Raw genomic sequence first — 6,121 nt, forward strand, 5'->3', positions numbered from 1 at the left:
GTAAATATCATATAGTTTCCCTAGTATAAGAACCCAAAAGAAGAAATACAAATAGAAATGTATAGTACAATTAAAAGGAAAGCAAAACTTTAGGACTAGACAATGAAGAGTGAGCAAGGAGAAGAGCTAGGAAACATGACAGAAGCAAGTCATACATTTATATGTACAAAATGAGTATGACAATGATCCTGAGACTCTTCAGAAGATTTTTTTAATCTAGCAGTTGATTGGAAGGATTCTCACCCTAACTAACTATATATACTGACACCTGTGAACTTAGCAACTGCACTGAAAATGACAATTGGTAATAGTAGGGTCCTACTTGGAGTGTTTCTCATTCTGGTCTTCTGAACATGTGCTGCTTGTCATGAAATGCTACTTGCTGCCATATTGTCTCTTGGGTATATGATTGTTTAAAAAGTAAGGGAGTAGTGAATGAAGGCAGGAGACAGGAAAAGGAGTGTTTCAGGACTGTCCTGCTACAATATTTTACATGGTTAGATTTCTGGACTGATGTGTAAGCATGTATAGTTATTCATATTTTTAAAATATATTTTAATTTTTTGAATTTTTTTCATCGTGTTCTGTAGAGACTTAAAGTTTAACATAACAATACTTGATGAAAAATACCTGTTCTATGTGAGGCCTAAGATGTTTGATATTCAGACAGACAGTGAATTTAAGTTCAACAGCCTAAGTTGCATGGTAATAATAATAAGCTTCTCTTCTGCAGGATTACTAACCTAAGTTTTCAGAAAAAAAATTAGAGAAAAAGGAGGGCTGAAAGGAAAGCCAACATTTTGGCCCTAGCCTTCCAAGTTCACTTAAGATTCTGGATATATGAGAACTTGTACTGTAATATCATGTAACTCTGTTATGTCCTAAATTTTCTGATCAAGGAGATTATGGATCCAAAGAGGAAAGTGATCTATGATGTAAAGTATGCCTAAGGAGAGTCACTTGGAGAGAAAACACTCTCTCAGGCTTCCACAGGAGCAAATTGGCCAAGCAATGGCTGTGACTCTTCCATACAGCTGACACTGAGAAAAGATCTACAATCTGAGGTACAGGGTCTCAGGATAAATCCTGAGGGGATTTGACTGACCTTATCAGATCTGAAAGCTACAATTCTTGTTACATATGTCACGCTTTATCTTGGTCTTAAACATCCAGCAGAAAATTATAAAAACAAAGTATAAGAAAAAAAGCCATGTTGTTATGTTGAGCTGTACGGGACTCAGGTCAACAACTTCTGACATTTCCAGTCATACAGAAGATCCAATACTATTAAGAACTACTGGACTATTTTGGAATAGCTTGCTGAGGTCATACACCCATAATATTTAAATGACAGATTTAAACAAAAAAATAAGAGGGTATACAGATGAATGACCATTTTGTATCTGTGTATTCAAATTGGTTAAAATAGATATATTCTAGTACAAGAGCAGACATGATATTCTGCTACATTCTCTTAATTCAATGAACGCAGGAATTTGTCCTAATAGTGTTTGTAAATAGGATATCATGTCTGCATCCTGTACAACAAATAACCACTAGAATGACTGTATGCAGTGTATTAATTATTGAAACTGTCCTGCTAATTTTATTTGAATCTATCTCATTGCTATTTGTTTCTCAATAAAATTAGGGGAAAAAAGGAAAACAACAACAACAGCGAAAGAGGGTGTTAGAAAGCACAGCTAGAGCAGAGAACAAGGTCTGGAGCCCAGAAATTTCAGAGATGACTTTTATGGTCGGCGTAGTCCGACAGATAACTCACTATGACTACTGTACTATATTGCATTATTTTTCTGAATTCATGTGCCTACAATATTTAAATGGCAGTGGAATACCCATCTCTGACAAAACTAAATGAAAAAGGGGGATATAAATGAAGGACCATTTTGTATCTGTATATACAAAATAGGACAGATATACACCTACTTTTTCTTAATTCAGTGAGAAGTATGATTTGTACTAATAGTTTTGGGGCAGGATATCATGTCTGCTCTTGTACTATGAATAACTACTACAAAGACAACAATATGCAATGTATTAATTATTGTAAATCTCCTACCATCCTTTTTTTGTTATACAAACTTGAAATATTTTAATACCTCCAGAAGTAGCATATAGGAAATAACAAAAAGCATAATTCAAAAGACAAGAGAAGTTGCAGTGTGCTCCTGTTACAATAGCTTTTTTGTTTATTTGTTTGTTTGTTTTGTTTTGTTTTTTGGAGGAACTGGGGATTGAACTCAGGCCCTTGTGCTTGCCAGGGAAGAGCTTATTCCACTAAGCCATCTCCTGGACCCCTATTATCCTTTTTTGAAACTGTTTCAATTCTATTTGCTTCTCAATAAAATTAATAAAAAATTAAAAAAAAAAAAGGAAATGAGGGAAGTCAGAAGCCTTTGGCGAAACACATTTGGACAGGAGTCACTCACCATAAAACTTTGCAAAATTTGACAACGTTTCTACAAAAAGAAAAGAGCTTAATGAAACAAATGACAGAGAGCAATGATGATAGTCTTAGAGATGCGCAAATGAGGAAGACATGAGACAATGAAATAGCCCAACATAGGGAATTAGAGAAACACCTAAGATAAATATAGAGGTCCAATATTATTTGTATTTTTGTTTTATTTGATGTCAGTTACTGATAGTCAACAGTGTCCTTTATTGTTGAAATGGGAAATTCTAGAAAATAAAACATAAGTTTAAAAGTATATGCTATCCTGAGTAATGTGATAAATCTCACCCAATACTGCTCCTTCCTCTCAAGTTATGAATTATCATTTTATCTAATGTATCCATGGTGTACACCCTGTCCACTTCTTAGTGACATAAACTGGTTTGGTAGTAGCACTCAATGATCTTTCTAAATTTTAAGAATAAAGATAGTGAAAATTTTATTATAATACATTGAAAATTGTTATTAGTGTTATCTCTATTGCCAGTCACTCACTGTAGTTGATTTACAAATTAACCTTTGGCACAAATATGAATATATGGGGAAAAAAATGGAAGTTGAAGGCTAGGTGCTATCTATAGTTTTAGATTTCCACTGAGGATCTTGAAATGTATCCCATCAGATAAAAGGGACCACAGTATGTTATTCTTGAAGAGAAATTCCGAAGACCAAAAGTAAGCACTCTTATTATATGATTAGTAGTAGCCTAGAGCCTTCCTATCATATTTTTTCAAATGCAAGGGCTTACCTTTTCATAACTGATTGTCCTCTCCACCCCCTAAGCACCAACTCAACTTTCATGTTGCTTATTTCACTCCAGGTCAACCTGAATAGGAAGCCTCAATGTCAAGCATCATCACTAGTTTTTTTTGTTGTTGTTGTTTTGGTTTGGTTTGTTATTTTTTTTTTTTTTTCAGAACTGGTTATTGAACTCAGGCCCTTGCACTTGCCAGGGAAGCACTCATTCCACTGAGCCATCTCCCCAGCCCTAGTTTACTTAAAAGTAAAACTTGACCCTCCAAGTTTCTGAAATTGATTGAAATCTCCTCATTGCCTCTGCTAATTATCAGAGTGATTGGTAGAATGAAGAAATAGAAATCCACACTATAATATGTCTGTCATTTTACTGACTTCCCCTGATCTTCCAATCTTCTCTTTCCTTTTGGGAGGAAAACAGCACAGAACATTCTCCTGTCTCACTCTGAACTACAAAACAGTGTCAGTGAGATCTTCCCCCTAGTAACACTAAGGCTTCTGGCATCTGGAGAGGAAGTTGCAGATGCACACTTTCTACCAGTACTGGCTAGTATGTTTTATTCATACAAAGTGGAATGGTATGAATAACATGTCTTTACTTCACAAATATTAAATTTCATAGCATCTTTTGTAATCATTATTCTTAGTTTTAAGGACAAAGAACATAAAATTCTTATGGTATGATGAGACATATATTTATACACAATATAATAATTTTTATAGGATCTCCTCACATCACTGGCAGGATGAAGCTGATATTGCTGCAGGTCCATGAGCCATCCATTATGTGGTTTAAGTATAAATGTGAGGGAAATCTCTCTTCCTCAATGTGGCCAAAGACCCTATTGTAAACGTATGGTACTCTGAATGGCAAGAGGCTAGGCACATACATGGGCCATACTGGAGCTATGTGGTGTGTGCACACTGTCTGGGACACCAAGCATTTCCTCACTGACTCAGCTGACAACAGCTGTCAACTGTGGGACTGTGAATCAGGGAAGCAGCTGGTCCTCCTGAAGACCAACTCGGCTGTTTGGACCTGTGGTTTTGACTTTGAGGGCAACATCATCATGTTCTCCACAGAAAAGCAGATGGGCTACCAGTGCTTTGTGAACTTCTTTGACTTATGGGATACAAGACAGATTAACAACAATGAGCCCTACATGAAGATCCCTTGTAATGACACCAAGATCACCAGTGCTGTGTGGGGACCCCTGAGAGAATACATCATTGCAGACCATGAGAATGGAGAGCTCAACCAGTATAGTGCCAAGTCTGTAGAGGTATTGGTGAATGTTAAGGAGCACTCCCTGCAGATCAATGACATCCAGTTATCCAGGGACATGACCATGTTTGGCACTGCATTCAAGGACAACACAGCCAAGCTCTTTGACTCCACATCCCTAGAAATTCAGAAGACTTTCTGGACAGAACTTCCTGTCAACTGAGCTGCCCTTTCTCCCAACTATGACCTTGTGGTACTGGGCAGTGGTCAGGAAACCATGGGTGTAACCACAACCTCCACCAGGATTGGCAAGTTTGAGGCCAGGTTCTTCCATTTGGCTTTGGAAGAAGAGTTTGGAAGAATCAAGGGCCATTTTGGACCTATTAACAGTGTTGCATTCCATCCTGATAGCAAGAGTTACAGCAGCAGTGGAGAAGATGGCTATGTCTGCAACCACTACTTTGACCCACAGTACTTCAAATTTAACTTTGAGGCTTAAGAAGCTGGATTTCTGTCTAGACTGGGAAGACTGCTCATGGAACATTTTGGACTCTTAGAAATAAATTAGTTTCTTAACAAATGGCCTCTGGGCAGACAAAATATAGCAATTTTTATTGAACCAATACATTTAATTCTTTAAAAATTATCTTAGACTGGGCAAGTTAATGCAAGCCTGTATTTGAGAGACTGAGGCAGGAGGATTGCTGTGAGTTTGACACCATCCTCGGCTACAAAGTGAGCTCAAAGCCAGCCTGAACAGAATAGCAAGATCCTGAATAAAAAAGACCAAAAAAAATTTTTTTAACTGTTCTGCAGTGTTAAAGTGTTCTTAAGATATGAGCTCATGGTTAGTTACTACCCTTTTTTTCTATTTCTATGTAAATATTTCACTATGAAGAACAATATTTTGGTTTTCACCTTGAAAAGCAAAAATGTAACTGTTATTTTGAAAGATATCTTAAGGTCATATTTGGTAAAATTGTTTTTATAGTAAAGTGATGTCAGGTTAGTTTGAGAGGCACCAAGTGAGAGCATAAGTCTTCCTCTATACATGGAATACATGCATATTTCACTTGTTTTTAAATCCCGAAGAATTTGGTGTTTTGAGATATCAAGTAGAAAATTTATATCCCCTTGACAACCTCAATTCCTCTTGGAATTTAAGTAGACAATCATATATAAATCATACATTAGGTTAAAATAAAAATGAAATGGAAAAGACATTATAAAAAATATATGAACTGGAGATTATGTTGCATTTTTTAAAAGATCCTTCTTTTCCTACACAATTTTATTATGAAGGATTTAATCAAATAACTTCTGAAACTTGATTATCTTCTAAAATTAAATAAAATGATGAAATTTTACCTGAAGTTCACTTTTTTGATAAGTTGCTTTGTAAATGTTTACTCTAAATGGATAGTCTCCCATTTATACTTATTAATCCCTTTAACTAAATTTCACAAGGATTGATAATGCAGTCACAACCACAGCTTTTCTTTCTATTCCTGAACTACAGACATTCTTTATTCTGATGTCAAATCCATTGCTAATGGGGCAGTGAGTAGCTGGGAATCCTAAATGTTTAAAATAAACATACTGAGGATAAATTGTTGTCACAACAATTTATATGTTGTCACAACAATATTTATATGTATACTATA

The 6,121-nt window shown here is 35.7% G+C and overlaps 1 pseudogene; it reads left to right on the forward strand.

Annotated features, from left to right (window-relative positions):
* The first annotated feature begins 3,978 nt into the window (after positions 1–3,978).
* Positions 3,979–4,956, forward strand: LOC101573300 (annotated as a pseudogene).
* Positions 4,957–6,121: the final 1,165 nt, after the last annotated feature.

Source organism: Octodon degus, unplaced genomic scaffold, assembly GCF_000260255.1.
Source record: "Octodon degus isolate 3935 unplaced genomic scaffold, OctDeg1.0 scaffold00032, whole genome shotgun sequence".
Classification (NCBI taxonomy): domain Eukaryota; kingdom Metazoa; phylum Chordata; class Mammalia; order Rodentia; family Octodontidae; genus Octodon; species Octodon degus.